The sequence below is a fragment of the Lissotriton vulgaris genome, chromosome 8, assembly GCF_964263255.1.
Source record: "Lissotriton vulgaris chromosome 8, aLisVul1.2, whole genome shotgun sequence".
Taxonomy (NCBI): Eukaryota; Metazoa; Chordata; class Amphibia; order Caudata; family Salamandridae; genus Lissotriton; species Lissotriton vulgaris.
In genome coordinates, this window is record NC_141696.1 from 808,178,665 (window position 1) to 808,199,447 (window position 20,783).

The 20,783-nt window shown below is 45.5% G+C and overlaps 1 long non-coding RNA gene across 1 annotated transcript in view; it reads right to left on the reverse strand.

Moving 5' to 3' along the window:
• Positions 1–6,022: 6,022 nt before the first annotated feature.
• LOC147698018 (uncharacterized) overlaps positions 6,023–20,783 on the reverse strand; it is a 163,161-nt gene continuing 148,400 nt past the window's right edge. Inside the window, exons 6-8 of the long non-coding RNA XR_015299171.1 lie at positions 10,061–10,187; positions 8,831–8,906; positions 6,023–7,700 (exon numbers count right to left, since the gene is read on the reverse strand). This is a non-coding gene — a long non-coding RNA (uncharacterized LOC147698018). The remainder of the gene's footprint in view (positions 7,701–8,830; positions 8,907–10,060; positions 10,188–20,783) is intronic.

Sequence of the window (20,783 nt, forward strand, 5' to 3'; positions counted from 1 at the left end):
AATCACAAATGTGGAAATTGTAGCATATGTAGCTTATGCCTTGTTATGAAGAGCATAACACTGAATTCAGCAAAAACATGACATTAAAACATTAAATAACTGTAGGAGCAAAAACATTGTATATCTCATCCTTTGCCCATGTGAGCTGGGATTTATAGGTGAGACAGGAAGAGAGTTGAGACAAACAATATTTGAGCATAGATCTGTGATCAATACGAGTAAAGAGCATGCACCCCTTGTGAGCCATTGGAAAGAGAAAGGACACAATGTTAATGACATCAGATGGGTGGTATTGGAAAAGATCACAGAACAGAGGAGAATAGGGAATTGTGTATGGCGTAGAAAACATCAAGAACAATGGTTCATGATTACATTTGATACAATCAAGAATGGGTCAAATAGCAGGGAGGATTGGGAGACTATCATTTCAAAATAAATCTAAGCTAGGTCATATGAAGTACAAGATGCTGGGACAAGAGGATGCCTATACTAGAACAAGGTCAGCAAAAACATGAGTTAGCTCCTAACTTGTATCTGGGGGGTGGTAGTGTGTAGAAATGTTACATTTGGGTAATCACTACCTCGCCCCTTAGATTTAGGGAAGGCAAGTAACTTTTGTTCAATATTAAAATATGGAGGAAGACCAGATACAGATCGAATAGAACTCTATAACTCCCCGAGCAATGTAGATAGACATTGCTGCGACTTCCAATATGGCCGCGAAATAGTCACAGTTAGCGGTAAAAGACACAACACGACAGTGACATTTTCTCGCATTCTTGCAGGAGATTTCATTTTTAATACACTCAGGTACCTCCAATATGGCTGCGATACATGCGCGGTAGGGGCAGAGACCCACTGCGATGACACCAACATCTCGCGAGTCAAGCGCTGGATTTGGTACTAGACACACAGATAAAAATGGAGTAGCGGTTAATGACGCTCTTGTTATGAACGGGAAGGAAGAATGCGGTAACGCTGAGGTGAGGTTCTATTTGAGAACAACAAATACACTAGTTGAACATAGGGGGTAAATACAGGGGGACATAGAGATCAAGATAATGCACGCCTTTTTAACGTTTCCGAGAAAGCCGAATGTCATGTATGGGCTAAATAGGAACACAGTCAGGTAAACGTAGGGGGTAAATACAGGGGGACATAGAGATCAAGATAATGCCCTTCTTTTTTTAAGGTTTCCGAGAGAGCTGAATGTCATGTACGGGATAAATAGGAAGACAGTCAGGTTAAGAGAGTTCCCATGCTCTGGTGAGAGGGAAATTAAGACACCGCTACAAAAGAGGGAGAAGTGTAATTCCCTTTTTGTTCCAGAGTAAAGGGGTGGGGAGAGACATGTAGCAGGGTATGAATATAAATATATCCTAGAAGAGGGCAGGTAGCTGGTTATCTAAGCAGAATCTTATATAAGGAACCAAGGTTTGGGGAAAACACAGGGGACATGATAAAGATCCATATGGGGGGATATTATAACTATTAGAATTAAAATAGTGACCCTCTGAAGCGCCTAACTAGCCTAAAGCGATGACACCTTGGACTGCTCTAACAGATGTGCCAAGTGTAAGTAATAATCCCGACAACAGCTAGGGAGAAAGAGTAGATACATAGAACTGTGCGCTAAGGATGTAGAAGAGGATACTAACAATATAGGAATAAGATAAGAACACTCTAGAGGAGTAAAAAAGAGAAACAAACAAATCTCCCTTCTCATGATTTACAGATTGCGTGACGATTTAAATAACCAGATAGACACATCAGAAGTCTACAGGGATATGGGCATTATGTGGGGAGAATAAGACTCCCTCATCGCTTTTAATCATACAAAAAAGCATTTTTAATAAAGGTAAGCAATTTCCTTGACAATGGGGCTGAATCTCTCACCAACTAAATATATATAGAGACAAAGTGAACAATCATATTATAATGTGCTGTTTTCCTCTCTATTTGTAGTAGCTACAATCATTTTAAAGTGTGCAACATAAAAAGCATTGGGCGCCTTTGAAAAAAAGGAAAGACGAGGCTAAACACGGGTGAGATAGAAAAAGGAAAGACACACGCCACATGCAACAATTCCTGAGGTAATGAGTGGCAGCAATTGGTGCGGACAATAAGAATGTCAATAAGAACCATTAAGTAAGTTGCTTACATCAAAATCTTATCCCTTGGCTCAGATGCGGTGACAGGAAGGATCTAGGATAGGACAACAAGCAATCTGATCAAGAAGTACAACCCTACAGTAATTGTGGTCAGTCTAACCATTAGAGCAAATAGCAGCATATGAGTATGAATGAAGTATGTGGCTGTATAAGTTTCTTTTAAATGGGATGCATTAAGGGGGGGTATGAAAGGAAAGGGAATGGTACCCTTAGACCCTACTCTAATTTGAAATGTAGTGCTGAGCAACATGAACTCCAATAGTAGGAGGAATGTATCTCTGGGAGACACGGGGTAGTAACATCTGCCGGGCTAGAGTACATAGTTCAAAACAATGAATGATTTTCATTATTTTAGGATCACATGTATTGCTGACATCCTGGTTGATATCTGTTTCCTTTTGTAGAGATATAATAGCTATAACGTGGAGAGAAGTGACCCTTTAACAGTTCTTGTCCTGAAAAAGGTGGTTTCCTTTTAAAAGCTGCCATACCACCGAAACGCGTCGATGCCAAGAATCTAAAAAAACAAGGGACATTTAGATAAGAAAAAAAACTTTTAATCAAAGGCTCCCTACGTATAATGTACTATATTTGGATCATATGGATTTTGAACAGATTATAGTAACTGTATATGTTGTTGGGTCTTTGTTTCTTGTGTTTGAATATGTTTATAGAAAACATTGTATTGCATAAATTGTGATTTTTAATTTATTTTTTTGTGTATGTTTATTGATTATTTGAGATTTTTAACAGATACATGATGTGAGGTAAATCTTTTGCTGTTTTTTATAAATAAATATAAATAAATATTGTGCAAGCACTACATTTCAGTTTGAGGTTCAATTTGTATGCCGTAGAATTGGTGAGTTTTTGGAGTTGTTTGAGAGTATGAGACTAGATTTGGAAGTATATTTGACTTTACCTCCAGCGATCTTTTTCCTTGCTTATTGGTCTTAAGAGCCCTGTTCCCTGGAACGAGTTGGGCCATCTCTTGTGTTGTTTAGCTGAATTTCGTTTTTCTACACCCTGTGCCCATCTCTCAAAGGGCCAGATGTAGGTAAGTATATTTTACCGATTCATAAATACCGAATTTTACCTATTCGGTATTTATGAATCGGTAAAATAGAAGGGGGGAGATGTAGGTGAAATCGGTAATTGAATTACCGATTCTGTAACAATCAGTATTTACCGAATCGGTAAATACCGATTCGGTAATGCCCATTGATTCCTAGGGGCATTAAAGCCTATAGGAATCAATGGGCATTACCGAATTCGGTAAATACAGATTCTAGCACCCCAAATACTGGCATGTGTGCCATGTGGCACACAGACATGCCCTAAGGGCATGTCAGTCTGTCACATGGCATAGGTGTGCATGCACACATGTGCATGCACACCTGGATTCGGTATTTTACCACCCAATTGGATTGGGTGGTAAAATACCAAATCTGTAAGGCCATTGGGACTCGAAGAGTCCCACCTACATCAGGAAGTTACCGAATTGGTAAAAAGTGACTTGGTTATTTCATTAATGGATCTTCCAATTATGGAACCTTTAACATAGACCCCAAAGAGAGTTACACCTGAAAAGGCAAAATAAAAGGTGACTGCAACCCCTTGTGGAGCGGGAGGTTCATGGTTACTTTAGAGGACTTTCTATAGGTATAAATTCTACCAATAACATATTCCATTACATAGAGATGGGTTTCATGCCCAGCCACTGTTATTCCTCCCTTTTTAGTTCTGCACTTTCCGCCCTTCCCCATCTCACCATCTCAGCGTGCCATTCCTTCAGTGATGGTGACCTGGCAGTTTTCCATTTCATGGGAATGTTAAGTTTCAAAAATATAACTGCAAGATTACTGAATTCGGTGACTGGGCTACCTTTCTTCCCTTTTGGACCTAGTCCTAACAAACAATATTCCATCCGGTCGTAATTTTGCACAGGAGCTATATCTGTTAATATCTCACAAACTGATACCCAATAGTGTCGCAAACGTGGGCAACTCCACAGCATATGTAAGAGACAAACTGCCGGCGATTGACAGCGTGGGCATACATCCAATGCGTTTTGGAACAAAACACTCAGTCAGGTAGGCTCTATGTAAGAGCATGAGTTGAATAAACTTGAATTTCGGGTTTCTCAATACATTTCTCGGTTATTCTATTTTAACGCTCCATTCTTTGACACTGAGTGCTCGGCCTACATCCATATCCCATTTGTTACGAAGGGGTTGGAGTGGTACAGCTGCTATTGTGCAGATTCCTTTGTACAGCCATTTGGTTAAGTGTCACCCATTTCCCATCAAATGTTACATTGTGAGTAGTTGCCGGTTGTACCCCCCCTGGGGCCCATGTGGTACGTATGTAGCAATAGATACTGGTGTTTAGAAGAAACAGCGTGTTGGGCACTCCGTGGTCTCGAAATAATACATTGTGAGGCATTAGGGTACCGTATTTGAAGAATGCACACACGGTGGTCACTCTCTCATCTTCCCATGCTAACAATCTCCTATTGGTAACCCTGCCTAGTTGTGTGAGGATCCCCAGAAGAGGGATAGTAGGGGTGTATGGAGTCATTGATTTGGTGTACCATATGGCATTCCTCCAATACAAGAATGCAATTCTTAGTAAATGAGGCGCCGTTGGGGAGATCTTGCTGTTGGGCAATAGTAGTGTATGTACCTCACCCCTTTGCCAAGCCAGTTAGGATAAGTTTATCTCCTGCAGATTTTGCCCCCCCAACCAATGCGCTAGCAACTGTAACTGACTGGCGTAGCAGTAAGCTTTCAGGTCAGGGAACCCTAACCCACACTGTTTAGCATCTAATTGTAGTTTTGCAATCCCTATATGCCTCCGGCCTTTGCCCCATATTAACCTAATCAGTATGGAGGGCAGTAATTTGAATATCTGTACCGGCACCATAATGGGTAAATTAGTGAAAAAATACAATAATCTAGGTAGCACCACCATTTTGGCAATTGCCACCTTGCCTGCCACCGATATAGGGAAGGAGACAAAACTTTATTTGGGACCTGAGGAAAGTGATAGTGCGATGAAAGTTGCCATCTAGAAGATCCATTGTGTCCCTATATATATTTATTCCTAGATATTTGAAAGTGATAGGTGCTATATGGAATGACCAGTTCCCAAAGTTCAGTGTCCCAGTGCGTGTCGCATCATTAAAAAAATAAACATAGGATTTGTTCTCATTGATTGAGACCCCGGAAAGTGTTTAAAACGTAGCAAACATGGAGGGTGTGGGTCCCATCACAATCCCCTTATGACCTGCTATAGAGCAGAATTTATGCAAGAGAGGTTCTAAAGCTAAAATGAACAGCAGGGGTGATAGGGGGCAGCCCTGTCTGGTACCCCATGCAACCCTATATTGCTGTAAAATTTGCTGCCCCACCCGGCCGGGTTCAGTGGTACAGTTGACCTATTAATGAATGTGGTCAAGGGTGGGTCGCAGAACAGATGAAGCGCGATGCTGTCTCAAGATGGGAATGAATCCAGAAGGCTTGATTTTGCCCAAAATGGAGCGATCATTGTAGAGGATAATGCCTCAAGTATTTGCTATGATGGCACAGCGGCAGTCCGAGTGAATCTGCCCACCAGGAAATGGTGTACAGCGACCCACCCTTGACCACATTCATTGACAAGTCAACTGTACCACAGGGTCGAAACGTCGTCGCCGTCGACGATAAAAAGGATAACGAACCTTACAAATTTATGATTGTGTAAAGTGTCTGTACATCTATCTTGTACATATTCAGAATGATCGCTTTGCTTGAAAAAAAGAATTGCACAGAAACCTTGTAAATACAGTCACCAATAAACACCCAAATGTTCGTTTGGTTCTCTTTATATATACACTGGGGACACTTTTTGCATTGACAGATTTGTGTAAATGTATATACTTTGATTTATTTATTTATATAAATACAAATGCATTATCAGAATTCTTCTCTGTGAGCCTCCTTTTCTCTCTTTGACATCCCATTTAACCCTCGTTTTTATTGCTATTATGCTCTAATGTTACCATATATGTTTCCTATATAAAAACCTATCAATTCCCAGCTGCAACTGCACTGGATGATACAATATCCTGCAGCGGTGTTCAACTTATTCAGACCATTTAGGTGCAAAGCGTGGATGCAGTGTGCTGCACAACTTCATCTCCAATCACTGAGGCCTCCAGGTTCCAGTATCAGCTGTCGTCAGATCGCACGTCCACCTCATAGTAATTATCAGCAAGTATTCAGGACCCAATAGTGGCGTGTATGGAGTCACAGTGTCCCATCACTTCTATATGGCTTGTTGCGTCGTCACTCCACTGCATTCTGCTTAGGCCCCTATAAAGCGCCATTAGTTGGCTAGGTATCAATGTCGCAACTCTGCTACCAGCCCAATTCTTGGTGTTGCGCTATGGACCAACCGGGTGAGTCTCAAGCCATTCACATCACTGGCTCCCGGTTTCCACAGTCTCAGGGCTTTGTCGCTGCTGCACCAACGCGTGCGGATAGGGTGCAATCTGCACAACGTGGCACCAGCGGAATCGTGCTCGCTGCACTTCCTCTGTGCCCAGCTGAGTTCTTCACTTCCACTGGTTATAGTCTGCTCCCAGCCTGTGTCCACAGGCCTCCGCTATGCTCCCGCAGAGTCCCCACAATCCTCAATGGCTCACATCCTATACTTTCGTTTTCCACCGGATGCCATTTTGCCTCCTTGTCTCCGATCGGCTCTGCCTCGCAGCCCACTAAGTTTCAGGGATCATGCAGCTGGTGTGCATTTATAGCTATAGTCCTCGGTTAGTGCTCATGGGCAGGGGGAGGTTTACTCCATTGTCCTAGCACGCCAGTTCACTCAGCAGTAACCAGTGTCTCTCACCGCCCTTCCCCTGAGGCGTCCCTTGCAGCAGTAGCGACTCTGTACCTTTGTTTTACGGTGACCGTGCTCTCTGTAGTCAAGCTGCCAGTTCCTCAGTTGTTCCACCGCATTATGCAGTTGTTTGTGATTCGGTGGCACCCTGTTCTTACAGGATATTTTGATGAAGTGTCAGGTTTTGCCACTAAGCTCCTTCAGCTCACATCCGCCATGCTCGGCGGTTAGCCACACCCCCTACGTTGTGGATTACTAGCCTGTTTTATTCTTTGTACCATTCTACAGAGGTTGGGAAATGTGGCCATACTTCTAGCAACATGCATGAGAATATTTTGCAATACCTCCCACAAAACTAAGCTACAGTTATCATTGGAAGAGTATGCAATAATTCTTATGTGCTGCACGTGTTCTCTAACTTATATCTCCATTGCAGAGGCAGAGTGGTTATGTTCTATTGTACTAAGGACTGTACGCTCTAGAGTAACTACTCTGCCTCTTCATTGGGATGAATGATAATGTGCACACCGCCAATAATTCCTTTGCTCAGTTATCTTATCCTTACAGTCAAGATAGCCATTGTACATCGGTTTCCACATGTAGATTTGACATTTAAAGCTTGGCGGGAAGATGCCATTTTGTTCAGGCCTGTGAAAACGAAATAAAAAAAGAAAAGGCATAATAACTTCATTATTATTGTATGAAACTGAAATTTCTTAAAAATGTTCTGTTAGTAGGGTGGAGAAAAAACAAACTATAACTTTCTGCAAGAGGTGAAAAATAGACAAAGGACATTTTGAATTGGAAGACAATGTGTGAAATTCAAAAGTTCAATATGCCTTATGTTTACCTACCAGCGGAGTGGAGTGGGAATAGTAGATTTGCCCCCCAGCCACTGTCCAGCACCTGCCCTGAGAGATACCCCCAGCAGATTGGGAATAGTAAATTAGCCTCCCAGCCACAGTACAGCACCTGTCCTGAGGGACACCCCCAGTAGAGTGGGAATACTAAATTAGCCCTCCAACCACTGTCCATCACCTTCCCTGAGGGGCACCTCACAAAGTGGGAAGAGCAAATAGCCCCCACTCGCTGTCCAACACCTGCTCTGGGGATGCACCCAGCTGAGTGGGAATATTAATTTAGCCCCCCTGCCACTGTCTAACACCTGCCCTGAGGGACTACCCCAGCAGAGTGGGGATAGTAAATTAGCCCTCCAACCACTGTCCATCACCTGCCTTCGAGGGCCCCACAAAGTGGGAAGAGTAAATATCCCCCCACCCGCTGTCCAGCACCTGCCCTGATGGATACCCCCAGAGGAGAGGGAATAGTAATTCTGACCCCTAGCCACTGTCCAGCACCTGCCCTGAGGGTCACCCCCAGCAGAGGGATGAAAGTAATTCTGATCCCCAGTCACTGTCTAGCACCTGTCCTGAGGGAAGCCCACAGCAGTGTGGGAATAGTACATATAACCCCCAGCCACTCTCCGGCACCTCTCCTGAGTGACCCCCAGCAGAATGGATGCAATCATATTGACCCCAGCCACTGTCCAGCACCTGCCCTGAGGGATGCCCCAAGTGGAGTGGGAATAGCAAAATTGGCCCCAGTTAATGTTCAGCACCTGCCCTAAGGGATGCCCCCAGAGGAGTGAGAATAGCAAAGTATCCACCACCCAGCCACTGTCCAGCACCTGCCCCTAGGGATGGTCTTAAAATGGGTTCATATTTTTTTTAAAACCCTTCATTTTCTTTCCAGAATCAGTATAACAACGTTATACTTACACTAACAAGACAAGTCTTTTCTGTTATAAGGAGTACGGTTTGACTGGAATGTAAGTGTCATAACAGATTCCTTGTACTGTGGGAAAAAATGACAAATGGAGTTTTTTAGAAAACATATGCACCATATGTTGTGTCAACGTTGCAATCATCAAAGCACTAGAAACTGCTCTAAAACATGGAGATTGCACAACTATATTGTTATACGAAATAGCCCCACATCATTTTTCAAAAAACATAAAACCGCCCCCTCTAGCAGTGTCCAGTAGCTGAACTGAGAGACTATTAAAGAGTAGTTGCATTTCACCAAAATTTTCATTGGCGCTCTCTAGGAACATCATAAGGGATGTTCTCAGCACCCTTGTTTTGGGGTAATAGGTCTGTTCTTTGAACATATATTTTAAATTGTGTTTTCCCTTTTGTTTAATACATTTGCCCCTCCTAAGATTCTGATGAAAGTGTCCCAAGGGGATATTGTTGTAATTTTTTTAAAGCATTGTTATTTATTGAAACATTTATTTGAAACCTTATTTTACCACACCAAAGAAAAATGTTTTTACTTTAGAAGTAATTCATTCCTTGTACACTAATACAGGTAGCTATGAAACAGGTAAGTTGTTGTAATGTGCTTATTGCTATTTCAGTCTCTCCTTTCTGGTTCTCTCTCTGCCTGCGATCATGTCACGTGGAATGTTGGGGTTGCTTTGTATGTGGGGAAATTCAGTTGGTGTGATGGGCTGAGCAGAGTGGACCTTGCTCCTGGTGGGGCTTTACCAGAGACTACCTGATTTACTAAGGATCTTCTTGTAACTGTATACCTGCTGATTACTACGTGAATAAATCTACCTATACCTTCTACAAGAGATGTCTGCACTATTACTTCGTTTTAACACTGGCGACGAGGATGGGAGAAACTGACTCCATTCGAGCAGTTAAGTCAAGATTTTAACAACATTAGCACCGTGACGGAAGGAGGGAAGTAATGAATCAGTTTGAGCTGTCAGATCATGAGCCTAAGAAGTATAATGAACTACACCCAGCGCATCTGTTTTAAAACTGATCGGAGTGGAAAATAAGTGTCAGCACCTCAGATACATTAACTGTCTTTGACCATTTTTAAAATCACAGACAACGTGATGGATCTTACATCGTCATTATTGTAAACTAATTGTTTGCAACTACGCAATCTCGACTGTGTGAGAAATGTATAACTGTTTTGACTTTTGAAATTACCTTAGCAGCTGGACTAGTGCTGTACTCGCACTGTGATTCCTTCGGTCCGGGCTCTCGGTGAAAGTTCGTTGGAGCAGGAGCTCTTCACGCCTGGGCTTCCTGTTCTGACTGATGACGCACTGGAATCCTACAGAGGGATTCGGTGATTAGTCAGCGTCATAACGTCATCAGTTGCAATGCTGCGTGTTGGTGCTTTTCAAGTTTGCCTGCACGTAATGACAATGTCGTTACTACCTATCACCCCAGACACTGGCACATCTCGGGCAGCTCACTCCCTGTTATTTATTTCGAGCATGTAACACGGAGCTGAGCAGAAGTGGGGTGAAGATTTTCAAGTGTATAATGCTTCGTGTTACACTACGAAAAGGTACAGAAGAACAATTTACCAATGGAGGGGGCATTTACCAGCAAACATGTCACTAGATTGTTTAGACTTTTGGGGATTTATATTATTACCAGCAGACTACGAACGCAGATTGAAGACTTCGGATGAGGGATCGCTCATCGGACCTCGAGACTGTTAATTACTTTATTTATGCTGGTCATTGTAATGTTATTTTTGCTTTTGGGTGATTGTTGTTTTGCATGGATGTTTCTTTGTCATCTGTTTGGGATGCCAGAGCAGTTTGTCTTTGGTGTGTCATGGATTGAAGGACACCCTGCAGTTATTTTGGGTCTAATGTTATTCTAGGTTTTTGATTTACTTGGTGTTATGTTCACATGCTTTATAGACTGTGTGTGATGTGAGTATTGCACTTTTGGGGTTAAGGGATACCCTAGGTTTTGATTTGTGTGTGCATGCTGTGTGTGATGGCTACACACATGGGGTTAAGGGATACCCTAGGTTTTTGGTTGTCTGGTGTTACTCAGTCTGTGTGTGACGGGTACACACGTGGAGAGTTACCTCAAGTCTAGTTTAACTCCCCTCATCACACTTGTTACCCTTTGTTTTGGGTTTTGTGCAGTTAGGGTTGTAGATCCCTGTCTTGCCCCAGTTTATCCGGGTTTAGTTTTGTGCTTGATTTGTTTTACTGCAGTTTTTGTGTATGGCACATTAGGTTTTGTGTTCAGTTTTGGATTTATTGGTTTTTTAGGATGGTATTTTCTTGTTTTGCATTTCTTTTGTTTATGATCATTTTCAGGGAGAAGGAGGTATTATATTGTGTTGATACTGTGTCTTCTTCTTTCTGTCGGAAGTGCGTTTTCCATCTATGCATCGTAAGTGCGTTTTCCATCTATGCATTTCTTTTTGTGCGTATGATCATTATCTAAGGGGAGGGTTGTGTTGGTTGAGTTTATTAATGCTTTCTCGTCTTCTTCTTTTCTTTTGAATGTTTAGGGGATGTTTTTTTGTTTTATATATTATACATTCTCTTTGTCTTCCATTCCCTTGTTTGTTTAATTATTAAGAAGGGGGATGTGTTGTAATGTGCTTATTGCTATTTCAGTCTCTCCTTTCTGGTTCTCTCTCTGCCTGCGATGATGTCACGTGGAATGTTGGGGTTGCTTTGTATGTGGGGAAATTCAGTTGGTGTGATGGGCTGAGCAGAGTGGACCTTGCTCCTGGTGGGGCTTTACCAGAGACTACCTGATTTACTAAGGATCTTCTTGTAACTGTATACCTGCTGATTACTACGTGAATAAATCTACCTATACCTTCTACAAGAGATGTCTGCACTATTACTTCGTTTTAACATAAGTCTTCTGAAATATATCAAAAATATCTTACAAAGACTTTTTAGCAATGTATTTCTTAGCTTATAATAGAAAAGCAGCCCTAAACCTAGTACTTACTTTGCTCAATAGGGGCCGTATTACGCATGACTGCGCGGGCGCTAGTTGTCGATGTGTGCCAGAGTATGTTTGTGCTTACGTGCGTTTGCATCTGCGCGCTAATACACTATGCACACAGACGCAAACGCACATTAATACAGAGCTCAAAGTCTGCGCCAACATCATGGCGCATTACAAATCGATCCTCTGTAATGCGATCAGGTGTATACTCTGGCACACATCGACAACTAGCGCTGGTGCAGCCATGCGTAATAGGGCCCTTGGTGGGTCTGTCTCGAGCTATAACAGTTATTGACAGTGCAGGTGTCAGACACCTTTGGAAGTGATCAGTGTCACAGAGCAACTGACTACAAAATGGTGGTCGGCAACATTTAAATGTTTAAGCTGTGGTACGTATTTTTTAAAAAGAAAATGTGTTTTGGACTGCATTTTAGGTCAAACCTGGGCAGCGCATGCCCTGCTCTGCGTGACATGCTGTATTCAGGTATGGACTTGAAGCTCCACCCATTTTCCGTCCATCTTTACAATTGGCTCCTATAACTGTTGTTTATAAATGGTTGCTTTTGATTCATGAATAAGTTTTGTAGTCTCTCTTTAGTACCGCCTTGTCTGCATTTTTAACCCCCATAAGGACTGGACTTTTTAGTTTTGTTGTTACACAGTCTGTTTTATCTATAGTCTTTGAGCACTGTTTTCTTTAATGATTTTCCTGTATTGCAGGCACGTATTGCTTTCCTGTAAGGATGCCCGCTTTGCCTCCAGACGCCATACTACGGCTTCTGTACGGCCCCTGCTTTTACATTTTTATTGGGCCAACTTCACAAACAAATGCCATTTTTTTGTAAAAGTTCCTCATACCACACTTTCATTTTAAAGGTGCCTGTGCACCTTTCTTTAGATGAGCTGTATCTAAAGAAAGGGGCGCGACTACCATTAAAGTGAAACTTCGGCATGGAGGGCTTTTATAACCATTTCACCAGGTCTAGAATTTGCTAAAGTTTAAGCTGTTGGCATTGTAAATGACAATGCATTTTATTGATGTGTTGTTTTCTTAAAACTAAAATAAAAAGCATTGCATTTGCAATGCCACTAGCTTAAAGTCTCGCAAATTCAAGACCTATTGCATTGCAAATGCTTGTTTAAAAAGGCAATCATACGTGACAGAAAGAGCATTTGTTTTAAACAATATTGCTTAGTGAATTTCGTTACGGCGGGAAAACATATAGCCATTTTGATTTAGGTAATGTTTTCTAAGTTCACAAGACAGTAAGTTTGTCCATTCTCTTACTGCACATGCTCTCGGGAAAAAAGTTACCAGCAGGCTGTGTACATTATTTAAGTTCTCCCCAGTCCGTGTTTTCGTGCTGACCAAAAACCGCCACTGTGAGAGGAGGAGAAGGAGGACACTGCCTCACTGCCTCTCCAAATTGCTGCCAGCAGATTGCGGTCTACGGCCAACCCGTGGCCCCCTGCTGGACTTTGTCATTCCGTTCCGTCCCTGCACAGAAACCTTCAGAGGCCTTCAGGGGCCCACCGGCGAGTTGCAGACGACCGGGCGCCAGGTGTGGCTGGGCGCGGCCGGCCTCCTGAAGTGCTCCACTATTGTGCTCCAGGGTGCCCCTCTATTGTGATCCATGGTGCTCTGGTCAGTGGCACTCCAACAGCGGCCACTGCGCTGATCTGTTCCATCCATCCATCTGACACTGGAAGAGCTGAGTGTGAGAAGTTGGCCTGATATGCAGTGCTCACTATTCTAGTGAACACTATGTATCAGTCCAGCAACCCTTATTGATGATTGGTTGTAAGTCAACCTTATAGACCAGCTATCCTAGTAGCATGGATACGAGCAGTCTAAGGCTAAAGACTCGAGAGAGCGTGTTAAGCCAGCTGTTTACCACACATATACCCCTTGAATACCCAGTGAAAGGACACCACACAAGTGTTATGAAAATAAACAAGATATTTATTAAGAATCACAACAGCCCTGTACTCTTTATGAGGACAGGGTACTAAGCACAAAACAAAACTCTTACGAAAATACTTAAGTTAGCACAGTATATACAAATGCCCGAGGGGCACGGAAAACCATATACTCTGAAAGTGGAATGCGAAATTACTAGCAGGTAATTACAGTACTAATAGGCTTAGGATTCACTAGGACTTGACTATAGAATCTTCAGATTACTTCTAGGAGGTCTAGGGGACTCGGGTGCAGAGTGTGCACTCTCACGCGTGATGCGGGACAAAGTCTATGGTAGCTAGTAATGACAAAGTTAGTGTTCTCGGGCGAACCCGACCTGGTAGGAGGAAAACGAAAGTGGATCCTGACCCTTGGATAGTGAGGCTATGCTGGGGCACCAAAATGCCGAAGTTACCTAGCCCAGGGGCTGCAGCTGCATAGGTCTCAAAAGACGTCGGGAATCCTCGTAGACGGACCAGGAGCCTGGAAGGAAGAAGTTGCTGGCAGGCGACCAGTGAAGAAAGTTCGATGGATCCAAGCCTGGATCGAAGGAAGATGACACCTGAAAGCAGAGGGGACCAAGTTCGAGACTACTAGCCAGTAGTCAGGTGGCACCAGGAGGGCACCGGATGGTAGTCACCTCGACTAGGTGAGTGGGTGACGCTGTGCTCGCAGATCTCACGGACCAGGAGGCGTTGTCGGTGACCAAGATGGAGGAGCGAGCTGTCTCACGATGGATGAAGCTGTCAGCGTCGCTGGACCCAGGATTAGGCAACAAAGCCTTGGCAAATTCAAGCCCACGCGGTGGACTCAAAATGGCGTCTGGAGTGGACCAGGAGGGTCCGGGGTGCCTCTCTTGAAGAAGGAAGCAAGGGCCAGTCTGGAGCAACCAGACCAGCAGCAGTGATGTCGTCGGGCATCGTGAAGAAGGCCACAAGCCAGCCGGCTAGTAGCCACACAGCGCGGTGAGCACGCAAAAGCAGAAGGGCCCCACGCAGATCGTGGAGATGCTGGAGGGCTGATCTTCGGTGCTGGAGCTGCTCAGGTTTGGGGCTTCTCGGACCCCAAAGCACTCACCAGTGGAGCACACGGTGGGCTTGTTGCAAAGAAGTCGTGCAGTCTTGGCGATTGTCGGTCCCTCGAGGACTCGTCGCACTCACAGTTCTCAGCTTTGCTGTACAGGTGAGTAGAGGTCAGAGGTGCCAGGGAAGCCGGGTCTCGTCGAGCTGGGTCGTCGGATTCGTGAAGAAGGACTTGCAGCAGACCGCAGTGTTCTTAGGATGGTGCCCGCTTGATGCAGGGTGACTACTCCTTAGCCACAAGGGAGAATCTTGAAGAAGGAAATCTTGATGTCTTTCGCAGAAAGTCGTGTCTTGATTCCAAAGATGATCTAATTTGAACAGGGGGCCCGCTCCTATCTTTATACTAAAAAAGGGGCTGACCCGGTGACTAGGTCCTGCCTACGGGTGGGACTAGGAGGGGGGTGGTTACACCCCTCTGCCATGCCGGACTTTCCCCAGGCCAGGGGCTGGTGTGCCCCTGGAACTGGTTCTGACCGGCCTATGCGTAGTGAGCACCGGGGTGCCACTCAGCAGTCACCTTCCTGTAAAGCCCTGCCTACCCAGGATACACAAAACCATGTCTGGGACGGTGCTAGCACCGCCCCTGACAGGAAACCCTTTGTCCAGGCTCCCCTCGCTGGAAGGACTCCCAGCTGCAGGGGGTCAGACTTGTGTCTGTGGTGGCAGCATCCATTTTGTGGAGCTGAGGCTTCATTTAACTTTAACCGGGGTTCACAGTTACATACATGTCGTGTCCCTCTAGAAGGGTGGAATGCTAACCCCGTCGCCAGAATTGGCGAGGGGTTAGTATTCCAATTCGTATGACACCTTACTCGACATGTTTTGATAAAGCAATACCAAAGATAGCATTTAACCGCGAGGATTATAATGCACTTAAGAGTATATGGTATGCGTTATCATGGAACAGCTATTAGGACTTGGTTCCGCAAGCTGCAGACAGGCTCAGCTCATGCCAGAGCACCATCTCACACAATTCCAAGCACTCTGCCTTCAGGATTGTCAAGGCCTGCCATAGGAGTGACTGATAGGAATCTGTGTGTCCATTTTTAGGGTTAGATATAGGTATACTATATCTACAGCAAAGGGTGATTACACAACTTTGCCCCAGCTGTCATGCAGCCAGTTGTGTCAAATTTAGGAGGCCAGCCAGGGGTGGCATAATACATGCTGCAGCCCCTGGCAGCCCTGGGTACACCCATGCCCTGAGTTACAGGGTCTGATAGGGTGGCCCAGTACCAATTGGAAATGCACCTAGGGTACATGGAATCCATTTTACAGAGAGAGCAGTAGGCCTGGGGTCCTGATTGGCAGGGCCCCAGGTCGACTATGTCAAAAACCAGCTAAAACACAGGGCAAAAAGTTGGGGGCAACCATAGTCAGGAGGTACCTTCCTACACAACCCCCCCCCCCCAAACGAAAGGAGATAAGGCTATCCTTGTCCAGGTAAGCCTCTATTACCTAAGTGGCCATATAAGGAAGGACCAGCTCTGGCTTGGTTTCCCCCTGTGTCATGGTCCACTAGGCAACCCCTCACCCTAAGGGTATCTGAGGGTCTCCACCATAGGGAATCTCTGCCTTTGGTGTGTCTTGGGAAAGAAGAAGACTGATACTGGGATGGAGTACTGAAGTGAGGCTCCTCTACCTTTGGGCTCAACTTCCTCCAATCACCATTCATCATGTGTGCCTTTCTTTCTTTAGCTGAGATGCACTGAGCTCTCAGGGTCAGCCTCTGGCTACCTAAAGCTGGAGGCTGAGTCCCTCTGTTTGGCTTACTGGAGGGACAGGTCAGGTCTGGGGTTTTTAGGCCCCATGTTTGGCTGTGCCCAACAGTGTCCAGCTGTGGGAGGTCCCTAACTACTTTTAAGGGGGTTCCCTCAGGAGTCTGTTTGAGTAGAGGCTGAGACCATTTCAACCTTGCCAACCTTTTCAGGAGGGCACTCAGTTTGTGTTTGGGCTGTGACTGTCACAGCCCTCCTATCCTGTTCTGAAAAGTCTGTCTGAGCCTGGGCAGTGGCTACCACTGCCCTTCCAACCTTTTCAGGGAGGAATGGTTCTGGGACTGGGGCTGTAGCTATTACTGCCCCACTAACCTGTCTGGATAGGCCTATCATTCTGGAGTGAGTTTCTTGCTCCACCTCAGCCCATGCTGAGAGTTCCAGGTCATTCCCCAGTAAGCAATCTACAGGTAGGTTATCTGTCACTGCCACTCTCATGGGCCCTGTGACATTACCCCAGCTGAGCTTGACTACTGCCATGGGATGCCTTCTCTTTACTCCATGAATGTCTGTCACCTGATAAGTAAAACCAGGGGTCAGTTGAGCAGAGGGGACCAGATGGTCAATCACCATGGTGATGCTGGCCCCTGTGTCTCTGAATGCCTCACGTTTCTGACCATTCACTAGGACCTCTTGTCTATACTTTCCCAAAATGTGGGGTCCAGTAGTGAAGTTGGCAAACCCCATGCCAGTCTCACAGACAAGAGTGTGGTCAGGGGACCTGGCTAGGCCATAGTCCTCCTGATTGCCCAAAGTAATGCCCACCACATTCTTGGGGGCACTCCCACCACCTGGGGGATTACCACTAGTGGTAACAGGAGGTTTAGGAGTATTACCTGGGGGTATATTTCCCTTATTGCTATTTTTAGGGCAACTGGCATCACTTTTGTAATGGCCCACCTGTTTACAGGTATGGCAATAAGGTTTCTTCTGTTCTGAAGGAGTGTTCTGGGACCCACCACCCTTGTTGGAGTTTTGGGGCCCTTGGGAAGTCTTCTCTGTGGATTTATCCCCACCCTTCTCTTGAGGCTTGGTTGATTTTTGTCACCACCCTGGTTTTTAGGCCTGACCCTGGTTCTGACCCATTTGTCTGCCCTCTTACCCAATTCTTGTGAAGAGGTCAGATCAGAGTCTACCAGGTGCTGGTGTAATAACTGGTTCTGACAATTACTTAAGATTTGCTCCCTCATAATTAGATTGTACAATCCTTTAAAATCAGTAACCTTACTACCCAGTAGCCAGCCCTCAAAAGCCTTAGTGGCACAATCAACAAAGTCAGTCCAATCCTGAGACTGAGTTTTCTGGGTGTCTCTGAACAGCATCCTGTATTGTTCAGTGGTTAAACCAAACCCATCAACCAGTGTATTCTTCAGGACTTGGTAATTGTTAGCATCCTCAACTCTAGTAGTGAGGAGCTTATCTCTACCTTTACCATCAAAGGAGAGCCACAAGATAGCTGCCCACTGACTTTGGGGAACACCCTGCACAGTGCAGGCCCTCTCCAAAGCAGTAATCCATTTGTGGATGTCATCCCCTTGCTTAAAGGGGGGCACTATCTTATTCAGGTGCTTTGTATCAAAACTCCTTTCCCTGTTGCTAGGTATATTGCTGCCACCAGTGGGGACTACCCCACTTAACTGTTGCTCTCTAGCAAAGGCAAGTCTCTCTTTGGCCAGGGCAAGTTCTTCCCTTTCAATCCTCAGTTTGACTGCCCTTTCTTCAGCTTCATACACTCTCCTCTGAGGGGAAGTCATCCCTTTGTGAGAAGAGTTGTGAGAGCCATTGGTTCGAAGGGATCTGTTAGAGCCTCTTGATAGAGACCTAACTCGTCCATTCCCAATGTTAAGCTGGCCTGAGCGTGGCCCCAGGGGTCCTCTAGTACCATTCTCATGCCTGCTTAAGTTGGACCTGGTTAGTCTGCTGACTTCTACCTGTCCCTTATCTGCCTCATCCCCTGACAGCTCATCCTCATCCTCCTCCTCAGCATCATCTGCCTCCTGGAGGGGATGGTCATGGTTATTAAAGGGACCCTGTAAGGAGAGCATACTCCCATCTGGATTAGAAGGGTCTGGGTTACCAGCCCTACTGGCATCATAAGTCTCTAAGAGACCAATCAGAAAGGGAATTGTGGGGTTAGACCCCTGTTTTAGTTTCCTGGAGGTGCACACTTGTCTCATCTCCTGGAAGCTAAGAGCAGCATATCTGGAAGTAGTGACCTGTGGAGGGTCCACTGACACAAGGGGAGACTCAGAGTTTCCTCCTTTGTCTGACATGCTGATTCTAGTGTGGTGTAAGTGATGCACCTACCTACACTATGTGTTTGCCTACTGATCCCTTGCTAAGAGTTGCAGCCAAGGTGTGCTAAGCCTTGAGGAGCTGCAACAGCTGGTTCAGTAGAACTCAGAGTATTCTAAGCTAAGTTATATGTACCTGAAGTACTTATGTGATCTTTCAACAAGATATTCTTAGGATACGAGTGGTAAAACAACAGCAAGCTCAAATCCCAACCGCTGCCACCAATGTGAGAAGTTGGCCTGATATGCAGTGCTCACTATTCTAGTGAACACTATGTATCAGTCCAGCAACCCTTATTGATGATTGGTTGTAAATCAACCTTATAGACCAGCTATCCTAGTAGCATGGATACGAGCAGTCTAAGGCTAAAGACTCGAGAGGGCGTGTTAAGCCAGCTGTTTACCACACATATACCCCTTGAATACCCAGTGAAAGGACACCACACAAGTATTATGACAATAAACAAGATATTTATTAAGAATCACAACAGCCCTGTACTCTTTATGAGGACAGGGTACTAAGCACAAAACAAAACTCTTACGAAAATACTTAAGTTAGCACAGTATATACAAATGCCCGAGGGGCACGGAAAACCATATACTCTGAAAGTGGAATGCGAAATTACTAGCAGGTAATTACAGTACTAATAGACTTAGGAATCGCTAGGACTTGACTATAGAATCTTCAGATTACTTCTAGGAGGCCTAGGGGACTCGGGTACAGAGTGTGCACTCTCACGCGTGATGCGGGACAAAGTCTATGGTAGCTAGTAATGACAAAGTTAGTGTTCTCGGGCGAACCCGACCTGGTAGGAGGAAAACGAAAGTGGATCCTGACCCTTGGATAGTGAGGCTATGCTGGGGCACCGAAATGCCGAAGTTACCTAGCCCAGGGGCTGCAGCTGCATAGGTCTCAAAAGACGTCGGGAATCCTCGTAGACGGACCAGGAGCCTGGAAGGAAGAAGTTGCTGGCAGGCGACCAGTGAAGAAAGTTCGATTGATCCAAGCCTGGATCGAAGGAAGATGACACCTGAAAGCAGAGGGGACCAAGTTCGAGACTACTAGCCAGTAGTCAGGTGGCACCAGGAGGGCACCGGATGGTAGTCACCACGACTAGGTGAGTGGGTGACGCTGTGCTCGCAGATCTCACGGACCAGGAGGCGTTGTCGGTGACCAGGATGGAGGAGCGAGCTGTCCCACGATGGATGAAGCTGTCGGCGTCGCTGGACCCAGGATTGGGCAACAAAGCCTTGGCAAATTCAAGCCCAAGCGGTGGACTCAAAATGGCGTCTGGAGTGGACCAGGAGGGTCCGGGGTGCCTCTCTTGAAGAAGGAAGCAAGGGCCAGTCTGGAGCAACCAGACCAGCAGCAGTGATGTCGTCGGGCGTCCTGAAGAAGGCCACAAGCCAGCCGGCTAGTAGCCACACAGCGCGGTGAGCACGCAAAAGCAGAAGGGCCCCACGCAGATCGTGGAGATGCTGGAGGGCTGATCTTCGGTGCTGGAGCTGCTCAGGGTTGGGGCTTCTCGGACCCCAAAGCACTCACCAGTGGAGCACACGGTGGGCTTGTTGCAAAGAAGTCGTGCAGTCTTGGCGATCGTCGGTCCCTCGAGGTCTCGTCGCACTCACAGTTCTCAGCTTTGCTGTAGAGGTGAGTAGAGGTCAGAGGTGCCAGGGAAGCCGGGTCTCGTCGAGCTGGGTCATCGGATTCGTGAAGAAGGACTTGCAGCAGACCGCAGTGTTCTTAGGATGGTGCCCGCTTGATGCAGGGTGACTACTCCTTAGCCACAAGGGAGAATCTTGAAGAAGGAAATCTTG